Genomic DNA, 22290 nt, shown 5'->3' with positions numbered 1-22290 from the left:
AGTTTGGGAAGTGGAAACCTAATCGCGGTGCTTAGTGTCTTCAGTGGCCTGGTGGGTTTTATGAATTGCCACCATAACACATTATTTAAGTTGCCCACACCTTGAAAGCGCTTATGTTCCTAAGTGAAAGGAACTCCTCATCATATTTCAGCCATGCCGGACATCAAAACTGATACAGCTTGACCTAAACATTTTCATGTATTTGAATATTCCCATGCTTGCCTCTGGCTTCTTGATGCATATGATACTCAAATAGATGGTGAATGCCACCATCCACATGTCTATGTTCGTGGGGACTCGCAGGCAATCTGCAAACTCCTGTTCTGCTTTGGACTCTACCTTGCACCTTGTATCTCTGTGTAACAACTTAAATATGTCCACATACTCATTCAAAAGACTGTCAAATGTATTGTGCACTTCCATTTGTGAGGGCTTATTCCTCTTGTCTTCCTCATCCACTTCCCTTTTGTCCTTTTTGTCAGTTTTCCATATCCTGCCCCGTCCTCTTACCAGTGTCCACTTCCTCTTCCATCCGACCCAGTCTCTTGAACCTACCTGTCTTTGTCACCACCTCCCCTCTGAGGCATTATGTTTATGCAAATTGATGAGCACATAGGGGAATGATAAGGATGAGCATAATTACCTGATTTATCTCTATGTGAAAGTTAATGTGAGAGGAAAATCACATGTATGATTGCCACCTTACTTAGAAAAAAGCGACAATTTGTTTATGTTTTGCTATTATAGAATAGTCAAGAAATGCTATGTGAAAAAGAAATTGTGTAAAACTGTCAGGATTATTTTGTAACATTGCAGTTATCTCTCTGCTCTAATAATCATTCTGAAAAGATTTAGATAGCTTTGAAATACTTATAAAATGATTTCTTTATATGTTTGCTGTTTTAGGTTCATGTTTCAGTCAGAAAAGCACCAGAATTCAATTCTTGATGTATAATTAGCACACGTATTTTAAACGGGTCAAAACATCAATGTATTTTGGCCTACACCATAAGACCAATTTGGGCACTGAAGTAAAAGTGGATCAACCTCACAAGCCCATTTTGAGAGACTTGATTTAAAACCATATGGCCAAGCCATATACCAACCACAGAGAACTATATAATCATTGTATATTCACCCACATTCCTTTCACACCACACAGGAACTTTTGGTCACTTTTTTGACTTTTTAAGGAGCACTTTGTAGAGTATTATTTTGGATTGATATGGTCTCATGATAATAATATATACTTATTATGTACACACCAACTGGTTCAGGCTTATATAATTGTTGGATGTTTTCTCAATGATTGAATCAAGTTATATATGAGGACATTGCTAAACTGTTACCTTAAAATTAGTGACAGTTTTTAACGGACATTCAAAAGAATCACACAGATTCTGTAATGTATTAAGCCAGGGTTCTGAGGAACACAGGGTCTCTCCATTGTTATAAATGTTGCTGTTCTCTGTCCCAGCACCTGATTACTGTTCAGGAAGACTGATGACAGCTAAGTACAGAAACCTCACACTTCAGTGTGTCTGTGCTGTGGGTACTGCTGCTTAGAGACAATCAGCCAGATTTATCAAGCACAAAATAGCTCGCAAAGGGCCAGATTCTGAGAATCTGGCCCTTTGCTAGCGCAATTTTTGCATTTGGGATTCATCATCCCAAATGCAAAAATCGCAAATTGCGAAATCGCTAAATTGCGAGGAATTGCATTTAAGGAATCTCTATTTGATTAATCTGGCTGTAAGCTCCTTGCAGACAACAAATCAATCCATTTGCATTCTCTCAAATTCAACCCTGCGTGCAAATCGCCTCCACATGGCTTCTTAGTGATTTTCTCAGGTACACACCACTTTGGACTCACTGCTGTGTGACCAGCACTGGTGAAATGTGCCACAAGTGGAGTATCTTGGGTTCTACACCATAACCTACTACAATGTTGTAGGATACAAGCCTTGACATTATACACCACATATGCCAAATCACATAGTATGTTGATGTCTTCTGTGGTGTTACAATTAGTGTGGTTTTTGAGAATAGATTTCTTATTGTTATGTGTCGAGTCCATTATCTCTACAGTCATAGCACATGTCTTGAATTTCCCAAACTTATGTTATGCACCTCCTGTATACTTTATGCCCCAAAAGGTCTTGGCATTTGAATAGTTGTTCTCAGGGATGTAAGTCAAATGCTAGACAAACAAGGGTATATGTCGAACATAACCTCAGCAAAGAGGAGAATGCTATTAATAACAGATTTCACACATGAGGTTAGTACTCTAACCAAAGAACTGACTAACAAAGGGGTTGTATTTTCTGTCCTCCTGTATGGCTTGTTCCCTCAAGTTGCCTTTCTCAGCTTAAGATTCTTCAGAATGTTTGTTCATAAAATCCAGCAGTTTTCCAAATAGCTGGATCCTGCCAGGACCTGTGCAGTGAGAACCTTTCTCTACAATAATGATTATTTACCTAACGGATGTTTCTGTTGGATATCACTAGGAGTGAATACACTTTTAGCCACAAGGATGTGTGAAAGTTGGGTGCGTCATTGCATTTATTTAAAGTCTGAAAGTTGTTCCTGTTAAACGTAAGTAATATTGTGGTTATTACAAGTAATTATGCCAGAGAGAACAATACCAGTTAGGCTCACTCATAAGCCCAATGGAGAACCCAGATAGTGTGTAGATTTGAGACAACTTTCTGAGCGAGTGGTGGAAGACAGATTTCCTTTACTGATTATAACTGCAATGATTAGCTAACTTGCAGGGACAGAGTATTTGACTACCCTAGATTTAACAACCACTTGCCATCAGGTTGAAGTGATAGAAGATTCAGAATATTTCACTTCATTATAACTTTTGGGAGTTTTAGATTCAACTGTATGCCATTTGGATTATATTCTGCAGCAGCAGCTTTTCAGAGATTAAAGACAAGTTTAGTACAGCACCTAGCTCAGGTGAAGGTTTTTTCAAGACATTGTACTTATCTTCAACAGCACACTTGATAACCACATGAACACCTTTAAGCAGCAGATTGAAATCTTCAGAAACAGAAGTATTACTCTATAGGTTGACAAATATAAATTTGCCTGTAAGGATATTACATATTTTGGGAATGACATTTCTCCCCCCGAAGAAGCATGTTAACAACTTCCTTGATTTTGTTCTCGTAGTAAAAAAGAAGTTCAGACATTTTGGGGTATGGCAGAATCTTATTTTAGCTCAGAATTTGACAGAAAAACGTATGCCATCAGAAAACTCTTGTGGATTTGTTTGGCATGAAGGATGTGGAAAGGTATTTTAACTATAAAAGACTGTTTTCTCAAGGCTGAATCTTTGAAAAGTTGTAATCCAGAATTACCCTGTTCCACAACTATAGATGCCAGTCTGAAAGGTGTTGGGGCTTTTTTTAAACAGTAGCAGGATGGTGGCAAAGTCATCATTGCATTTGCATCAAGGAGTTTGAAGGAAGTGGAAAGTAGATATTTCACTATTGAGAAAGACCCCTTGGCCATATTTAGGTCAAACAATACATTTAAATAATTTCCGTGGGGCACTACATTTGTTGTTCTTTCAGATCATAAACCTTTGAGAGAAGTGTTTGCAAAAAAGGGGTTGGATGGTAATTCATCCTACAATTGCAAATGAGTAATTGCTTTGCGAGATTTTTATTTTGAAGTTCAAGTCATTCCAAGGGTTACAAATAAAGTAGCAGGCTAACCAGGCTCCTACTGGTTAGCCATTCTGTGGAGGATCAGGATTTCATGGACATGTGATTGAAGGATGAGGAGTATAAAGTGTGTGCGGTTTGCTAACGTTATATCCCCAAGAAAGAGTGGTTAGTTGAATTGAACAGGGATTCTGAATTGCATAGAGTGGTCGCCTAGGGTTTATGATACCAATGTTGATATAGAGCGTGAGTCGAGCTAAAAGATTTTTCATCAACTCTCAGTGAAAGGTAGTTGCTGCACTTGCCCAGGTGGGGCATCAAGATGTGAACAAGACCAAAGAAAATTTGAGACTTCATACTGGTGGTCTGGGATAGATCTTCAGACAGAAAGGTTAGTAAGAGAATGTGTTAAGTGTAGATTAAGTGACAAATCTAAGAAGTTGAGGTCAACTCCTATGGTGAATAGAAACTGCCTGGTAATCCTTAAAATGAAGTTATGTTTGATATAATGGGGCCATCATATTAAAAAATGGGTACAATGTACGTGTTCCAGCTGGCCTGAGTTTACATTTTTTCAGGATATATCTACAGTGCCTGTTGGCAGATTTTATCAGTGGATTTTGCTAGTGAAAGCAATCTGAAAACCTTGTTGACAGATAATAGTGTTTAATTGAAGTCAAGAGCCATTTCAGAATCTTTGGTTACAAGTGGTATTGTGGACAAGAACTGTGCGTTGTATCATCCCAAAACCAATGGAATAATTGAAAGGTTTAACAGAACATTGAAAGAGGCTATGAAACTGGCAAGGGTCAACAGAAGAGATTGGAAAGATGCTGTGCTTGATCATGTGGTGCTGTATAGGTTTACACGGCATTCCACGACTATTGTTGCACCATTTGAGTTGTTCCGCAAAAGAAAGCCTTTTACCATGATCTGTCCACCAAGGGTCGAAAGCAAGTTGAATTCCACAAGAGTTAGGGGGGAGAAGAGTGTGGAGAAAGTAAAGGAGAATGAACCAAGAGAACAGTTCTAGCACAAAAACTATTACGACAAAAACAGCAATGTAGAAAACTTGTTTGTCAAAGTTGGCGACTTGACGCATGAGAGGTTACCTAGAGGGGGTAAGGGAGGCAGCAAGTAGAGCAATCGTATGAAAGTTATTATGGTAGAGGATCTGTTCACTTGGAAGATGGGAAGGTTTGTAGTTTCAATAAAATTGTTGTAGTGAAAACATGAGTTTAGTAAGTGTTAGTTTTCAATTAATACTGCCTGACATTGTTATTCTTTATTTTTTAAGATAGTTGTTTTGTCTTTTCAGTCCTGGTATCATTTTGTTTGTTGTGTCTAGTCTTTTTGTTTGTGTTGGGTTTGTTGTTTATTGTTTATGTATATGTTAAAACATGTCTGTACATTTTGATGAGAGGGAGGTGTGTGATATGTTCTGCCCTCTTATATGGCTTATCCCTTTAAGTTGACGTTCTCATCTTAAGGTCCCTTTTGAAATGTTTGTTTATGAATTCCAGCAGTTGTGGGAACAGCTGGATCCTGTCATGACCTGTGCAGGGGGTTCTTTATTTTCTCTACAATAAAGACTATTTTCATACTTTTTGTGTTTGTTGGAGTCATCTTTCTCTCAGATATCAATAGGAGTTACTAGAAAAGGACTAATAGAAGGGTATCTAATTGATCATGAATTTTATTGCTTAAACAAAAAGCAGTCATGCATACTAACCATTTATAGCCTTCAAATTTAGAGATGACTACCAGCTCAGCAGTCATCCCTTCTTCAGGGCTATTCAAATACAGGTGAAATGCTTAAGCAAATGATCACCTTCATAATTCTAACCCAGTAAGGTGAGTCATTCAAATGATTGCGAACAACAATACCCTTCAATCATCAATGAATGCTAACAAGCAAATTCAGCATTCTTAAATAATAATGTGATTGTGTTTAAAATCACACAGTATATATATCCACAAGAATGGATAAAGGACCCCATGATAAGAGAATAAAACGCCATTCGGAAAACCAATGACAACCTGATCTTACAGCATACCGCCAAAAGGTAAGCATTTCATCTGTATTTCAGTAGCACTGAAGAAGTGACTGTGTCACGAAACATGTGTTGACTGTAATAATTCATATTATTAAATTCCACACTTGGAATCTTTGATTATATGTGTCCATAGAGACAGAAGACATTATAATGTGGTTTAAATTGTAATGAAACTCCTTAGCTGAAGTCCTACAGATCAACTGTGATGGACATTGAATTATTATCCCAGATCAATAGGTTTATTATTTTATAGTTAAATTCCTGCTGTGCACCCGATTCTGGGAAGTGTGCTAGGCTCATTCTGTACCTAAATCTCTCTCGCTCTCCATATATATATATATATACTAGCAGCCCATCCCGACCTTGTCCGGGTGTTTTTAGGCTTCCCCCTACCCCCGCCTGCCCCGACATTGCCCAGCAGCCCGTGCCCCCGCCCGCCCCCTCCCCTGCCTGCCGCCTGGCCCGACACTCACATAGCCTGAGTCAATCCCCGTCCCCGTCCCCCGCCTTCCCCGACATTGCCTTTTGGCCGTTCCCCGCCTGCAGCCCGTGCCCCCGCCCGCCCGCCCCGTCCCCCGCCTGTCGCCTGGCCCGACCCTCGCGTGGCCTGAGTCAATCCCCGTCCCCCGCCCCCCACCTGCCCCGACATTGCCTTTTGGCCGTTCCCCGCCTGGCCCGACACCCGCCTGCTTACCTTTTCCGCCGCTCCTGAGTTCACAGCTACTCGCCGCTCTGCTCCTTACCGCTGGTCCGCCGCCGCTCCTCCCCCACGCCATGTCCGCCTCTCCGTGCTGCTCTTCACGTGACCGCTCCTCCCTGCGCCATGGCCGGAGCTCCTCTGACGCCGCTCTGACGCCGCTCCTTGACGTGAGCACGCACGTCGCGGCCAGCGCTACTTTGGGGGGGACTAATTTTTTTAAATATAAATTTTTTAAATAAGGTTTATTTTTAAAGTTTATATAGCCTATAACCATCTACACACCCTGACGATTTCTACGGTGTATCAGGAGTGTACATTGGCGCAGTGGTTCCAGAGTTTACCCGCCTCAAAGCCTGAAACTTTCTCCTTTATTATAGTAGTATAGATTAACCCTGGGCAAAACACTACGCTACGCTCGCGGAGTTTGCGAAGTTTTAGCACAGTGCGAACATGCGTAGTGCAGCGTAGCGTAGTGCAGCGGTCATTTTTTGCTTGTTTGCGGTCCTGAACGTCATGTTCGCGACCGCGAGCAAGCAAAATGACATCCCGGAGAGATTCTCAACGCGAGGAGGTCGGGTTTCTCATTTTTGAGTGGTTGCGCATGCTCGCGACCGCTCTCAATGAGAAACTACCTTTTCGCGTTGAGAAAGCTGCCGCTCGAGTAATATTCTACTCGAGCAGCAGAAAACTACAGCTCGCACTGTGCAAGATGCCGTTTTCAATGCTTGCACAGTGCCGGATGCTTGTCCGCACTGTGCAATCATTGAAAATGCATCTTGCACAGTGCGAACATGCTACTACGCAGCTCGCGTAGTGCTACGTGAAGTTCGCGTAGTGCGAAGTGCACTTCGCGTAGCTTCGCGTAGCGCTACTTCGCGAACTACGCCCACCCTTAGTATAGATATATATATATATATATAACGCCTGTGCAGAGGATAGCAATCACTGGCGGAGCGTGCCGGCCAAATGTAAAAACCCAATCCAAAATAATGTGATCACTCGAAGGTTGTAGTTAACTGCAGTTGTTTTAGTTACAGTTACGCGTTTCACTCGCACAGCGAGCTTGCTCACATACTGATTTGCAGGAAATTGATGCATTACTAAGGGGTTCACAGAAAGGAAGAAGAGACTTAAGGCAAGCCTTGTAAAAACCTTGTGAAAATGGCTTCCATTTTGGAAAGTCTTATTCCCATTGCCAGCAATACAATAATTCACAAAGAGCGAATAATGGCAAGTGCTATCTTACAGATCATTGTGCTTGTTGTCCCTCCAACATGTATCACCCAAACAAGTTGGCAGCAAAAAAAAATGTTCACATACATTAAATGGGAATTGTAACTCTTTCTATTTGTTAATAAAGTTATGTATATTGCAATAGTACTCGCTTTGCAGACAATGAGCTCTATGTGGCATAATTCTACATACCTTTGTACGATAATGCTAGTTCATGTATGACTCAGGTAGCCAGTACCTAATTGAACAGTCATTTGTTGGATACACCATCCTTTATGCGATAAATTGTCAGGATAAGGACAGTTTATATATATTTAACATAGACTTGCAGAAAGGCTCCTGGGCTGTTCAGACATTATGAAACTGTCCTGAATTCCTGAGTAACACTCATGTAGGTATGACAGGCGGGGTCTGAAGTGCCAACTATAACATTAGACATAGTGTCAGGATAGGGGTTGCGCCAGTAATTACCACATACTCTAGTGTTGCTGTTCTGCTACATGGCATATGGAATAAGTGTGCTCTTGGGACCTAAAGTGGGCTGTATACTAGATATAGTAGTATCAATGCGTGCCGCCTAAAAAAGCGCAGTATTATGCATGATGGTTACTATGTGCCTCAGGTGGTACTGTACTTCGCAGGCTAGTGATGATACTATGATCCTACTCTGTAAGTGCTGTAGATTAATAAGATTGATCAGTGTCCTAGTGAACCTAGTTGCACGCGGCTGTGTACATATTGGGTACTTACTCAGCAAGTGCTATAATAGGGGCAAACACACTATGGGCCAGATGTAGGAAGCCCTTTACCGGTCGGTAACGGATGAAAATCGGTATCTTCGGCCGTTACCGACTGGTATTGAGCTTTTAGGAAGTAGGAGACCGAAAATTGTCCGATTCGGTAAATTTACCGAATCGGTAAAGTTACCGATTCGGTAAAATACCGAATCGGAAATATTACCGAATCGCAACGGTTTGCGATTCGGTACATTTACCGAATCGGTAAAGTTACTGAATCGGTAAAATACCGATTCGGTAAATAAGAAGTGGTAAAAATGGATATTGAGATGTAGGGAAGCTCTGAAATACCGAATTTGCTTGAAATTCGGTATTTAAGAGTCGGTATTTACCATGGATTGGAATCAGGTGGTAAACAGGTGCAACCTATAAAAATGGACCCAAAATGCAATTCTTCTTGCACAATGGCGGCATTTTATGTCATTGCAAGACGTCTACAGCTACAGGAGGAAGGAGAGAGGGAATGGCAGAGAGAGGAGCAGGTCTACAGACAGAGGATAACCCTGTTCATGCTCACAGAGGCAGAGATACTCCAGAGGTAAAGGTTGGCCCTAGACACCATCACGGAACTCATCAGGGACCTTCACCCACTGTTGGAGCATTCTACCCCAAGGGCACACGCTATTCCTCCCCACGTGCAGGTGCTGTGCAGCCTACACCTGCTTGCATCTGGGAGCTACCAGAGTGTGGTTGCTGTGGTAGGTGGGGTGACCCAGAGCAGCCTGTCAAGGTTTTTCCACAAATTCCTTGATGCCATGTTACAGAGGATGGAGCATTATATATATTTTCCTGCAACCCATGCTGAACTGGTCCAAACAAAATCTGACTTCTACCAGATGGCACGTTGTGGAAAAGTAAATTTTACCATGTCATATGTGCCTACGTGTTCCCCATGTTATGTCATATGTGCATGATCGATATGCATGTATCCCCTTTCTGATCGATTAAAGACGCAATTACAGTTGTGTCCATCTCTAGTATGCCAGTTTCCAGTCCTCGTGAAAACAACGAATATTAGGCCTATGTAAACCTACGTTGCCACGTTTTACAGTGTGCACGTTAATTCATTGAATTGTCCCCGTTTCTGGGCCTCAAAAGGGCCCGGACTCAGATTCAGCTCCTGTCTCCTGAACCCTCTCCGAGGAGCGATACAGCCCCCACCTGTATCCCTGACCCTTCACTTACTTTCTTGCCACGCAGTGCCCGGCCCGGCCTGGCTCTGCCTCCCAGTCTGCCAAGAGTATGTTATGTTTCTAGTTATCAGTCCAGCCCTCCTTCTCTGCATTCCTAAGCTACTGAATCACATCAATAGTTTCCGTCATGGTCTAGCCTTTATGTCTCCATGTAAGAGAAATACTGTATTAATATTCATAGAATATTCCTTGCACATGCACTACATATAGAATTATGCATGCACCAGTCCTAGTATCAAGTAGCCTTTGCCCTGATAACTTTTGGATTCTATCAACATGTACTATAAACACCAGATACTAGATATGCCTAGGTACATGTCGCTCTGACCCTCCAGACTTTAGTCTCCTCTTCTAGGGCAGAAGTCATAGCCCCCAGTTCTCCCTGGTAACACGTCATTGCCAGTTTGCGCGCACCACTAGGTTAAAGGTCCCAGCTGCTCAGGTAGCCCCCTCCATGTTTCCGCCCCGTTTATGACATATTCTGTTACGTTTACATCACATGTCTATGTATACGCCCTGTACACACCTCTTGTTACACCCACTTTATGCCTTATCTTTCGCGACTGCTACAAACTCCGCCTACTGCTACGCCTACTGTATTGAATGCAATGTATTTGTTTAACTATAAATATTGTGCACTGTTATTAAAAGTTACCCCTTATGCTCCCAGATCCTGCCCCCGGCAGCTGCCATCCCATTCCCATGCAGGCTGTCCTGTTCCTGTCCTTTTATGATTAATTAAAGCCTGTATACTCCAGCTACCTCGTATCTTGACTCTTATTTATTGAGCTACCCGTTTATTGATTATAGTCAAAAATAGAACCGGTAATTAATTATTTATTTACCACATAATGGCGCCCGAATAGGGACTTGCCCTTTCCCCACGCGCCGGAGAAGCCATGCAGGCCCCCTGATCCTCTGCAGCCGTGACGGAACCATACCGGCCACGTGCAGATATTTCTGCTTCAAGTATCCCTCAGGCCCACGGAGGAGACGGAGGTTGCGGTCCAGCGTCCAGACGAGGCGGTGGAGGAACGCGGCGAGTCCCGACCAGAGCCCAAGCCGAGAGTCCAAGGTCCGAGGTATCCGGAGGCCCACCTGTAACTGAAGTCCGAAGTTCGTCCGTCCGTCGTCGTAGCAGTCCAGTCCAGTCCGAGGCCTTCCGTTCTTGCTGCCCGGTGAGTACCGTTGCTGGGGTAGTATCTAGACAGGGTCAATTAATTTGTCTCTGGTCCGTGGGTTTGGGTACACAGATCCAACACGAAGTGTCCACCTAGGTGGATGCGGGTCCTGACGTGTCTCTTTATGAGACCGGTACGTTTCGTACTGTTTTAGCAGTGCATCTAGTCATTCCAGTAAGTTCTGTTCTGTTCTCGAGAAATTCATGTGTTTCTGTTTTCAGTATTCCAGGTAGTATTCTGTCCGAACTGTTATTTTAAATGTTATTTCATGTGTTTTCAATGTTGTGGTATGAGTGATTTGTTTTCAAGTTATTATTGTGTTTATCGTGTATTGTATTTGTGTCCAGATTCCAGTCTAAGTCATGCCTCTGTTCTCGAAGTTACGTCAGTTAAAAACCAGAAAAGGTCTGCTCGAAGAAGCAGTTCCTGTCCCGCCTAGGGACAGTCCAGGTCATTTTATGTATCATAAGCATGGCATAAGTGCCATATTATATCTAGACTTATGGGTCGAGTATACTAAAGATCTAGAAGAGAAATATAGATGGCCTGTATCAGGTACATGGGATGCCGAGTGCATCATGCGAGTAGAAGAAGCATTATGGGAAAAGAAATCCAGACAGTCCCAGAAAGATGCCATCGAGTTATGGCGCAAAGAATCTCATAAAAGAACCGAAAAAGAAATCAGAAAGTTAGAATTAAGTAGGGAATCCTCAGAAAGAGCCCAAGAAAGGGAATTAATCGAAATAGGTGAACGAGTAAAAGCCGAACAGTCAGACAGACAGAGAAATGCCCTTATTAAGGGTATGTATCCTCTTCTTGCCGAGGGCTTGCCAAAAGCAACCCCGGAAGCACCATGTAATTTCCCGCCGCCATTAGTTCCGATTAAGCTACGTCACAAACCGACCGCAGCTGATATTTTTCTCTCGTCCTATTTGGACGACACGGTCCCAGGATATGCAAATCCTGTTCCGCCCGCTCCTGTAAATAATGTAATTCCTGTTCCTCCAGCCACCGGGGCACCTGTTACAGCACCTGTTACGGTACCCCCGGTCCAGCCCGTAGTACAAGTTCCCGCTACATCGGTCACTCTGCCAGCACGAATAGTACCAGTCGACGATTCTAGTTTAGGAGCTGCGGGGGGAGGTCCTCCTGGTACCCCGCCGCCACACAAACGTGTAACGTTAGTCGAGTTACATGAACGTGCGTTACAGCGTACGCCCAAACATCAGTCCGTTGCAGATATCAAACGAGCTCTTACCGAATGCCGTTATGATCCAGTCCCAGGCGATGATAATATGGTTATATATTCATTGCGTGTAAGACGGGTGACCGAGTATTTGGACACCCTACCGAATATGAAAGAAGATCTAGACAGAATATATCGTTTCATCCGTACAGGAGACGATCCAGAAAGTATTGGCGAAATCATGTCTCTAAGGAAAGCTGAGACCCAGCTCATGCTATTAAAGTTTCTAATTAATTGTTTAATAAGGGAACAAGATTATCCGACTAAAGATCCGACCGAAATGAGAGTCCTGACAAAGTGGAGTGATAATATAGCCGAGGGAAGACACAGGACATTAAGTTGTATAGAGAGTATGTACAAGAAAATTCGTAAGGAAATAATAAGGTTACACGAGAAACGAAAAGCAGCACAAGTAAGTGAGAAAGAAGACGATTCTGATACTGAAGAGGTAGAAGACGAGAATCCTACCAGAATAGCGTATGTAGGTAAATCTAGACTTCCCGACCGACATTCACGCCTAGAACACAAGAAAGTTTTTCCTCCTCCAGCACCAGAACAAGGTTCTCTTGAGCAAGTATTTCAAGCTACCGATCACATTCTGAAATCACGAATCGGTTATAGTGAACTTAGTACTATGCATGAACAAGAACTAGCCCGATCAGCAGTTCGATGGACTACTGATTCTACCACTTTTCCAGACGAAATAGTGGCACAAATGTTTCTGAAACTGCCCCCAGCCGAGCAGCGACTGGTGGGTATGTATATGATCCAGCACCTCATTACACTGTATGAGGGGCAACATTCTGATCCAGGTCCGTTACATGATGTTCTGAACGAGTTACTCCAGTACAGATGGAAAGGTCTAGGTACCGATTTAATTAGCGTCATTCTAGAACAGCGCCACAAATATAGAACGTTTCTGAATCCGCATTTTGTTCACGTCTCACCCCCAGAAAGTAAATCATTCTACATAGATAGACAGCATCCGTTACGAGAAGTACACCCAGTTAGGACAGCGGGTGGTGAAATGCAACGAGTATTTGTTTACACCCCTATCACAAAGATGGAACTCTTAGAGATGAAGAAATTAATTCCTTGTCACGACAAAGATCCAGCAGGGTTCCATCGAGAATTAAAAGACATGCTCCGTATGGGAGAATACACATATCCCGATATCATTAAAATGTTAAAGGTCCTGTTGCCCGCAGGGGTATATGAAAAACTCAAGGAAAAAGAATGGGAGGTGGGAGAGAAAAAGATAGATTGGACAGCTCTAGAAGCTGAAGACAATTCACGAGTACCAGGTACCGGTCTTGGGGACAAATGTAAAGAATTGCCCGAGTTATTGATACAGGTCTTGCCAAGGTTACTAGCCACGAAAAAGGAAGATTGGGATGCAATCTCAGCATGTAAACAGAAACAGGATGAAGACACTAGTGATTTTTATTCCAGATTTGAAAAATGCTTTATTATTAACAGTGGTTTGAAGACAGGTAGCGAGTCATACCCTCATCTTTTTGTTACTAAACTAGTCGAGAATTCAAGTCCACAAGTTAAAAATCGAGTTTTGAAAGTCGAAAGTACCTGGCAAGCTAGTACCCCGTCACAAATGCTTCAGATGCTCCAGTATCACCAGAATAGAATCAGGGAAGAGCAAGAACACGAAAGGAGACGTATGAAAGACACGAAAATGAAAGTACTAGTTGCACAATCTGTTCCACAAGACAGTCAGAAGAGGGGTCCGAATCAAGCCAGTCATCCTGCAGCTCCCGTTAAAGGGACATGCAATTATTGTAAACAGCCAGGTCATTTTATAAACGAGTGTGCAGTTCTGAAACACAATATAGCAACTGGTAAGACTAAAGAAAGACCACGTCCGCCTAGACAAGAACAAGTTTCACAGACTTCTCAGTCACCACAGAATGCACAACAGACAGTTCCAGCACCGCAGCCTATCGCTGCAACACAGCATGTTACACAGCAGATGTACCAGTATGCCCAGACAGAGTATCCAGAGTATCAACAGTATTCATGAAACAGCCTAGAGAGGGAGGTAGGCTTGCCTCTCATCGAGATACCTGTAGATCAAGAGGGTCCCTATGTGCACAGTCAAGTATTAGGGAAAGACAGAAAGTTTTTGATTGATACAGGGGCAAGTAGGACTACTATCAGTCATGACGAGGTTCCAGGGGCTCCGCTCTCAGGCTCTAGAAATGTTTCCCTTGGATTTTCAGGAAAGCCTATTGTGAACGAGATTTCAAAACCAGTTTCTCTAGAAGTTGGTCCATTGTCCCGAACTACTGATTTATTACTTACGAAGTCATGTCCAGAAAATTTGTTAGGCATTAAAACATTGAAAGAATTAGGTGCAGTTATTTGCTGTTCCCCAGAAGGAATCCGATTGTTTTTAAGAGACTTTAAAGGTCACTATGTATTACGTGATTTTGATCCAAGATTGTCCAATGTTCCGCAGCATTTATGGGCGCAAGGTCCAACTGATGTAGGTTTTATGCAAATTACACCCCATCGTGTGACTCTCAAGCAAGGTATAGTCTTGCCACGAATCAGACAGTACAGATTGCCACCTGAGGCTGTAGCAGCCTTATCCAAAATTATTGATGAGCTCATTGCTCAAGGAGTGGTTGTAGAAACTGACTCCAATGTATGTAATTCCCCTATCATTCCAGTCATGAAACGTACTGATCCAAATGCACCTCCAGTATATCGATTAGTGATTGACCTTCGAGAACTTAATAAATGTATCATACCCCAGTATCCAGTAGTCCCAGATATTTCATCCCTATTGACAGCCATTGATTCTGAAGCTACGTTTTTCACTGTTATCGACCTCAAGAACGCATTTTTCAGTGTTCCAATTCATCCAGACAGCCAGTACCTTTTCGGATTCTGTTTAAATGGAAGGAGCTATAAATTCACACGAGCTCCTCAAGGTTTCACAGAAAGTCCTAGTATTTACAGTCAAGCACTTAAAAGACAGCTAGACAATATTCACATGCCAACTGACACTGCCCTGCTCCAGTATGTCGATGATCTACTGATCACAGCCCGTTCTGAACGTGACTGCGAGCATGCATCACTTACAGTCCTGTATTTTCTGGCCGAGCAGGGGCACAAGGTGTCCCCTTCCAAATTACAATTCTGTGTCCAGCAAGTGATATACTTAGGCCACTTACTGTCCAAGTGGGGTAGGCAGTTGACACCAGATCGTATCCAGTTGATAGCGAGTCTTCCACAGCCCAAGACACAGAAGGAGGTACGAGCTTTTATTGGCCTCACTTCTTACTGCAGACAATGGATTCCTCAGTATGCATTTCTAGCCAAGCCACTGATACAGTTAACGACACAGGAGGCAGCCGTATCGACTGTCCTCCCTTGGACATCTGAACATACACTTGTTTTTAATGAATTAAAGAAAGCCTTATGCCAAGCACCTGTTCTAGCTACACCGAACTACAGTAAGCCTTTTACACTTTTTGTCACAGAACGTGATGGTACTGCATTATCTGTTCTCACACAAGATCAAGCCGGACAGTACAAGCCCTGTGCTTATTTTTCGAGCACATTAGATCCAGTAGCCCAGGCTTTGCCTGCGTGCCTCAAGTCAGTTGCAGCCACAGCTCTAGCTATCAGACAAAGTGATTCCATAGTATTAGGACACTCCCTGACAGTACAAGTTCCACACTCTGTGGAAGTTCTTTTAAACCGAACACAGACTCAGCACTTGACAATTGCACGTTTAACAGGTTATGAACTGACACTGTTCCAGCCACACATAGAAATCAGACGCTGCAACATTCTAAATCCTGCTACACTGTTACCGTCAGTTACTTCAAGTCCTGCCACACATGACTGTGTGGAAGTCATTAACACTATGACTAAGCCAAGACAAGACCTGACAGACATTGCATTACCTAATCCCGACCTTACACTTTATGTGGATGGTTCATGTATGAGAACTAGTACAGGAGAACTAGTAGCCGCGTATGCAGTGACTACTGACACCGAAGTTATTGAAACACATCGTATTGACACCTTGTCTGCTCAAGCAGCAGAGCTAGTTGCTCTGACCCAAGCCTGCATACGTGCCAAGGACCTGAAAGTAAACATATATACAGATTCACGTTACGCATTCGGAGTTGTACACGACTTCGGAGTGCTCTGGCAGGAGAGAGGTTTCATGACTTCTCATGGAACCAAGATTCAGCATGGTCTCCTCATTCAAGCTCTGTTAGATGCAATACATTTACCGACAGCTATCGCTATCATGAAGTGCAAGGCACATACGAAAGTTACTGACATCATTTCCCAAGGTAACGATCTAGCAGATCGAACAGCCAAGCTTACAGCTCAGACACCAGACATTCCAGTTAACAAGACACAGACATCCACTCCAGAACAGACTACCTGTATGACAGTTAAGGACCCTACACAAGATGTCATAGACATACAGTCACATGCTACTCCTGAAGAAATCAAGAAATGGTCCGAACAAGGAGGGGTCCAGACAAATCAGGGATGGGTGACGAAGGGAAAAGCCACATGGTTTCTCCCCGACTCTATGGTTCAAGTCATTATCAATACCGCACATAGTCCAGCACATCTAGGAGAGAAAGCTATGTTAGACAGTATACAGAACCTCTGGTTCAACAAGCACTTACGAGCTGCAGCCAAGCAGAAAGTCCGTACCTGTATGATATGTTGCCAGTTCAATCCAGGTAAAAGTGTCCCGGTGGAACAAGGTGGATTCCAACCCCCTGACCACCCTTTTGAAGTCCTCCAGATGGATTATATTCAGATGGAGCGATGTTGAGGTTTCAAGTATGTCCTCGTAGTTGTATGCGCTTTGTCCAGGTGGACAGAAGCATATCCAGTTCCAGATTATACAGCAGCGACCACTGCCAAGCAGTTGGTTCGTGAATTCTTCCCCCGTTATGGACTCCCTAGGGTCGTGTATTCTGATAACCGCCAACCATTCTCATCTGAGTTGATGAAACATGTTTCCCTTCTGTTAGGGTACCAGTGGAAGTTCCATTGTGTGCGCCATCCTGAAGCAGCCGGTCTCGTAGAGAGACATAATCAGACCCTGAAAATCCGCATTGCAAAAGTTTGTAAAGAGAAAGGTGTAGACTGGCTAGTTGCCCTGCCAGTTGCTTTATTCTTCATGAGGATGGTTGCACATTCCAGATCAGGTCTGTCCCCTTATGAGGTCGTATTCGGCCGCCCCCCAAACATGTGGGGTACACCTAGACCCCGCAGTATTACAGATGTTTCCAGTAATATGCTGACAGATTACCTAGCTTCCTTGATGTCTGCCCTACACTCTTGTCGTTCACAGGTTGCCGCCGCATTTCCAGACAATACTGAAGTGAAACCACACAAGGTCATTCCAGGAGATCTCGTACTAGTAAGGAACTTTGATCGTTCAAGTCCGCTGGAGCCTCGCTGGAAGGAACCGAGACTAGTCCTTCTGACCACCCGCACGGCCGTGAAGTTGGAGGGCCGCAAGGGATGGGTCCATCTGTCCCACATCAAGAAATTCCATGGACTTCGTAAAAAGACATTCGAAAAGGACTGTTCCATTTCTAAAGACTGCCTGAAACCAGAACTTAAATCTGAATTAAAAGTTCCTCTGTTAGAGAAAACTCCGCAGCAGGAGTATAAGTTAAAACTCCGGTCTAGTAAAATAAGTCAGCCAGTTTAATTGTCTAAGTCCCTCTCGGGTGAAACGGTTAGACAGGTTTCTGACATGTATGAGATAGACCCCCATAGTGAGAGAGTTAGTCAAAACTCTATACGATGTATCGTCATTTTAAGTTTCTTATTGTTTCTAAGTTTAATGGTTACCTGCACAAGTTATGCATTGCATTTATGTTTTCCAATTTCGCATATAAATAAGTTTTCTAATGCTACAGTAGAGCACACATTTAGTGATCTATCGTCTTGCTATGCGTAATAATACATTCATCCGAATGTTACACTATTCACACCAGACCAGCAATGCCACTAATTGTTGGGTGTGTGGTCGACTCCCCCCTTTCCAGACACCGAAGGGAGTTCTGCCACTCTTTCCTTATCCGTTTTCACATAATGGTTCGTGTGGAGCATGGTCCACGTTAACGTCATCCTCCAATGATATGTCCCTTCTGAATAGAACATGTTTTCCAGACAAGCAAGGTCTCCCCCATAGAACAGGGTTAGATCTAGAAAATGAAGTATATGATTTAGGTAATTATTCTTCGAATTTTATGGTCCTGAATGTTCAGTCTGATACTACTCCAGATTTGCCTGCTATTTCAGTACTACCAGTCAAAGGCGAATTATGCGTCAGAAAGAATGGTTCCGCACATGTAGGACATAGTGATTGTATTACTACTGTCGAGTATAGTGCCAGTGGGAAATCTATTTTCAAAGCCTCACGTCATTCTTATTTTGTTTGTGGTCAGACCGCATATATTCGTCTGCCCCTCGATTGGGATGGAACATGTTATATTGCCTTCCTACTGCCACCAGTTTTTCTAGCCCCATCTGATTATCATAGAAACACACATCTAGTACACGTCAGACATAGAAGGGAGATCGAGTCCCCAATTGTCGATCAAACTGAAACTACTCTAGAACAATATCAAGACTTTAATAAAGGTTTCTTCTTCTTTATAGGACCTGTCCAGAATAGTAAGTTAATACGTAGGTTAACCAGAACCCTCGAAGCAGTAGTGAATGAGACTACTTCTGCTCTAGGTAACTTAACCGAAGAGCAATCTGCTATGAGATTTGTCGTGCTCCAAAATCGTCTCGTTCTTGACGTCATACTTGCCGATAGAGGAGGAGCATGTAGAGTCATCGGATCTAGTTGCTGCATTTTCATTCCTAATAACGCGCCGTCTGTTTATTCAGCTATAACCAGACTTCATAAAATTGCCCATCAGTTACACCAGAATCCAGGCACCTGGACATGGTCTGGTTGGCTCTGGAGTATTATATCTGCCTGGGGATGGAAAGTATTGTCATTCCTAGGTATTGCAGTAATGATCATATTCAGTTGCTGCCTCTGTATACAATGTGGCCCTGCGATTTGCGGCATGTGTGCTACCTCTTGTATTCCTAGTCCTAAATCCCGTTCCAAGACAATTCGAGACGAGCAAATGATGCTATATGAAATGATAGATGGTATCATGAATATTGATGTTTCCTGATGGAAACGTAGGGCACAAGGAGGGAATGTGGAAAAGTAAATTTTACCATGTCATATGTGCCTACGTGTTCCCCATGTTATGTCATATGTGCATGATCGATATGCATGTATCCCCTTTCTGATCGATTAAAGACGCAATTACAGTTGTGTCCATCTCTAGTATGCCAGTTTCCAGTCCTCGTGAAAACAACGAATATTAGGCCTATGTAAACCTACGTTGCCACGTTTTACAGTGTGCACGTTAATTCATTGAATTGTCCCCGTTTCTAGGCCTCAAAAGGGCCCGGACTCAGATTCAGCTCCTGTCTCCTGAACCCTCTCCGAGGAGCGATACAGCCCCCACCTGTATCCCTGACCCTTCACTTACTTTCTTGCCACGCAGTGCCCGGCCCGGCCTGGCTCTGCCTCCCAGTCTGCCAAGAGTATGTTATGTTTCTAGTTATCAGTCCAGCCCTCCTTCTCTGCATTCCTAAGCTACTGAATCACATCAATAGTTTCCGTCATGGTCTAGCCTTTATGTCTCCATGTAAGAGAAATACTGTATTAATATTCATAGAATATTCCTTGCACATGCACTACATATAGAATTATGCATGCACCAGTCCTAGTATCAAGTAGCCTTTGCCCTGATAACTTTTGGATTCTATCAACATGTACTATAAACACCAGATACTAGATATGCCTAGGTACATGTCGCTCTGACCCTCCAGACTTTAGTCTCCTCTTCTAGGGCAGAAGTCATAGCCCCCAGTTCTCCCTGGTAACACGTCATTGCCAGTTTGCGCGCACCACTAGGTTAAAGGTCCCAGCTGCTCAGGTAGCCCCCTCCATGTTTCCGCCCCGTTTATGACATATTCTGTTACGTTTACATCACATGTCTATGTATACGCCCTGTACACACCTCTTGTTACACCCACTTTATGCCTTATCTTTCGCGACTGCTACAAACTCCGCCTACTGCTACGCCTACTGTATTGAATGCAATGTATTTGTTTAACTATAAATATTGTGCACTGTTATTAAAAGTTACCCCTTATGCTCCCAGATCCTGCCCCCGGCAGCTGCCATCCCATTCCCATGCAGGCTGTCCTGTTCCTGTCCTTTTATGATTAATTAAAGCCTGTATACTCCAGCTACCTCGTATCTTGACTCTTATTTATTGAGCTACCCGTTTATTGATTATAGTCAAAAATAGAACCGGTAAATAATTATTTATTTACCACAACGTTTCCCCAATATAATTGGCTGCATTGATGGCACGCACATTCCCATTTGTCCCCCTGCTGCCACCGAATATATATACAGGAATAGGAAGTCCACCCACACCATCAATGTGCAGGTGATCTGCAATGCAAAGTTCACCTTTACTGACCTTGTGGCAAAATTCCCTGGGAGTACCCACGACTCCTATATATTTCAAAACAGTGGCATCTATGCCCGGCTGACTGCAGGGGAATTTGGTGAAGGATACCTCCTAGGTAAGACACAGTGTGCGACCCCTATAACACCTATTGCAGTAAGAAGTACATGTATGCATGTGAGTAATGTATTCCCATTTCCTTTTAGGAGACAGTGCATATGCCCTCCGCTCCTTCATACTCACCCCCTACTTCAACCCCTCAACACCCAGCCAAAGGAGATATAACCGGGCACACAAGAGCACACGGAATGTAGTAGAGCGAACATTTGGTATCTGGAAAAGCAGGTTCAGATGCTTGCACAAGAGCGGAGGTGCAAGGCAGTATACCCCCATCACCTGCTGTAAGATCATTGCTGCCTGTGCTATGTTGCACAATCTTGCTGTGAAGAGGGGTACTGAGGTGGAGTTGTCAGACTATGAGGATCATGACGACGACATTGCTGTGCCTGAAACACAACCTGCTGGAGTGTCAACATCAAGTGATGGCAGATACAGACTTGAGGAAATAACGCAACTATTTCTGAGTAAGTGATGAGACTGAGACCTATATTGAAAGCACGAGAATTTCTTTTACTTAGTAGATTTCTAGGTATGTTAAAGAACAAAAGTGCAACTGTAAGCATTTCACAGCAATGCTCACAGTGAGCAAACACATACAGACAGGTGTTGAATCCATCCACCGTAGTTGTATATTGTCACTAGGCAGGTTTAAATGGCACAAATGTGCAACAAAAACATTATTATCTATAAATTGAATGTCCAATGGCAGTAAGCCATAGTATTAACTGTTCATTTGCGGCCACACTTTGCACTGGCAGGTGTATGTGGCTCACCCTGTTCACTGGGCGTTTGGCCTGTAGCCTCACCCTGTCGCCTGCTGCTCCTCCTTGTCTCTACGACATGGGGGCTTGCCGTGCTGCTCCTACTGGTGCTACCTTCAGTGTCCGGCACGTCAATAGCAGCAGTTTGTGCAGTTTGAGCATTGAGTAGAGCCTCCAGCGCTCTGGTCATTCCGGCTATGCCCCTTGTCAGCTGAGTGCTGTTTTGAGTCAGGACTTCCTGACTATTCATGCTACGCCTGCATAGCAGGGATGTGGCTGTTGCCAGGCGGTGGATATATTTCTCAATTCTCTCTGCACGCTGCTTCTGCCTGCGCCTTGATGTTATTTCAGAGTCCAGTTTTGTGCACAGTTGCTGCATGGATTGGGTCATGTCATGTATGCCTGTTGCCATGCTCTTGTTAACTTCCACCAGTTCCCTGATGCCCTTACCAATTTCCTGCATGTTGATGTTGAGGTTGCGCATTTGTCTTTGACAGGACATGATGCCCTTGCCCTGCATCCTCTGAATCCTGACCATGGATCCCTCCAGGCCTTGGAAGACACTGGACCCCTCCCCACGTGCACCTACACTCCTTCCTTGTACTGTGCGGCGTCTAGTGGTACTTGGTACAGGCTCTGTGCTGGGCTGCAGTGTGGCAGTGATGCCAGCTTCAGGCAAGTTGTGTGACTCTTCACCCACCATTTCACCAGCAGCTGTCTCCATTTCCATCAGTGGGGAAACGACATGCCTC

The sequence above is a fragment of the Lissotriton helveticus genome, chromosome 5_1 (genome assembly GCF_964261635.1).
Source record: "Lissotriton helveticus chromosome 5_1, aLisHel1.1, whole genome shotgun sequence".
Taxonomy (NCBI): Eukaryota; Metazoa; Chordata; class Amphibia; order Caudata; family Salamandridae; genus Lissotriton; species Lissotriton helveticus.
This window is presented reverse-complemented; position numbering follows the sequence as displayed.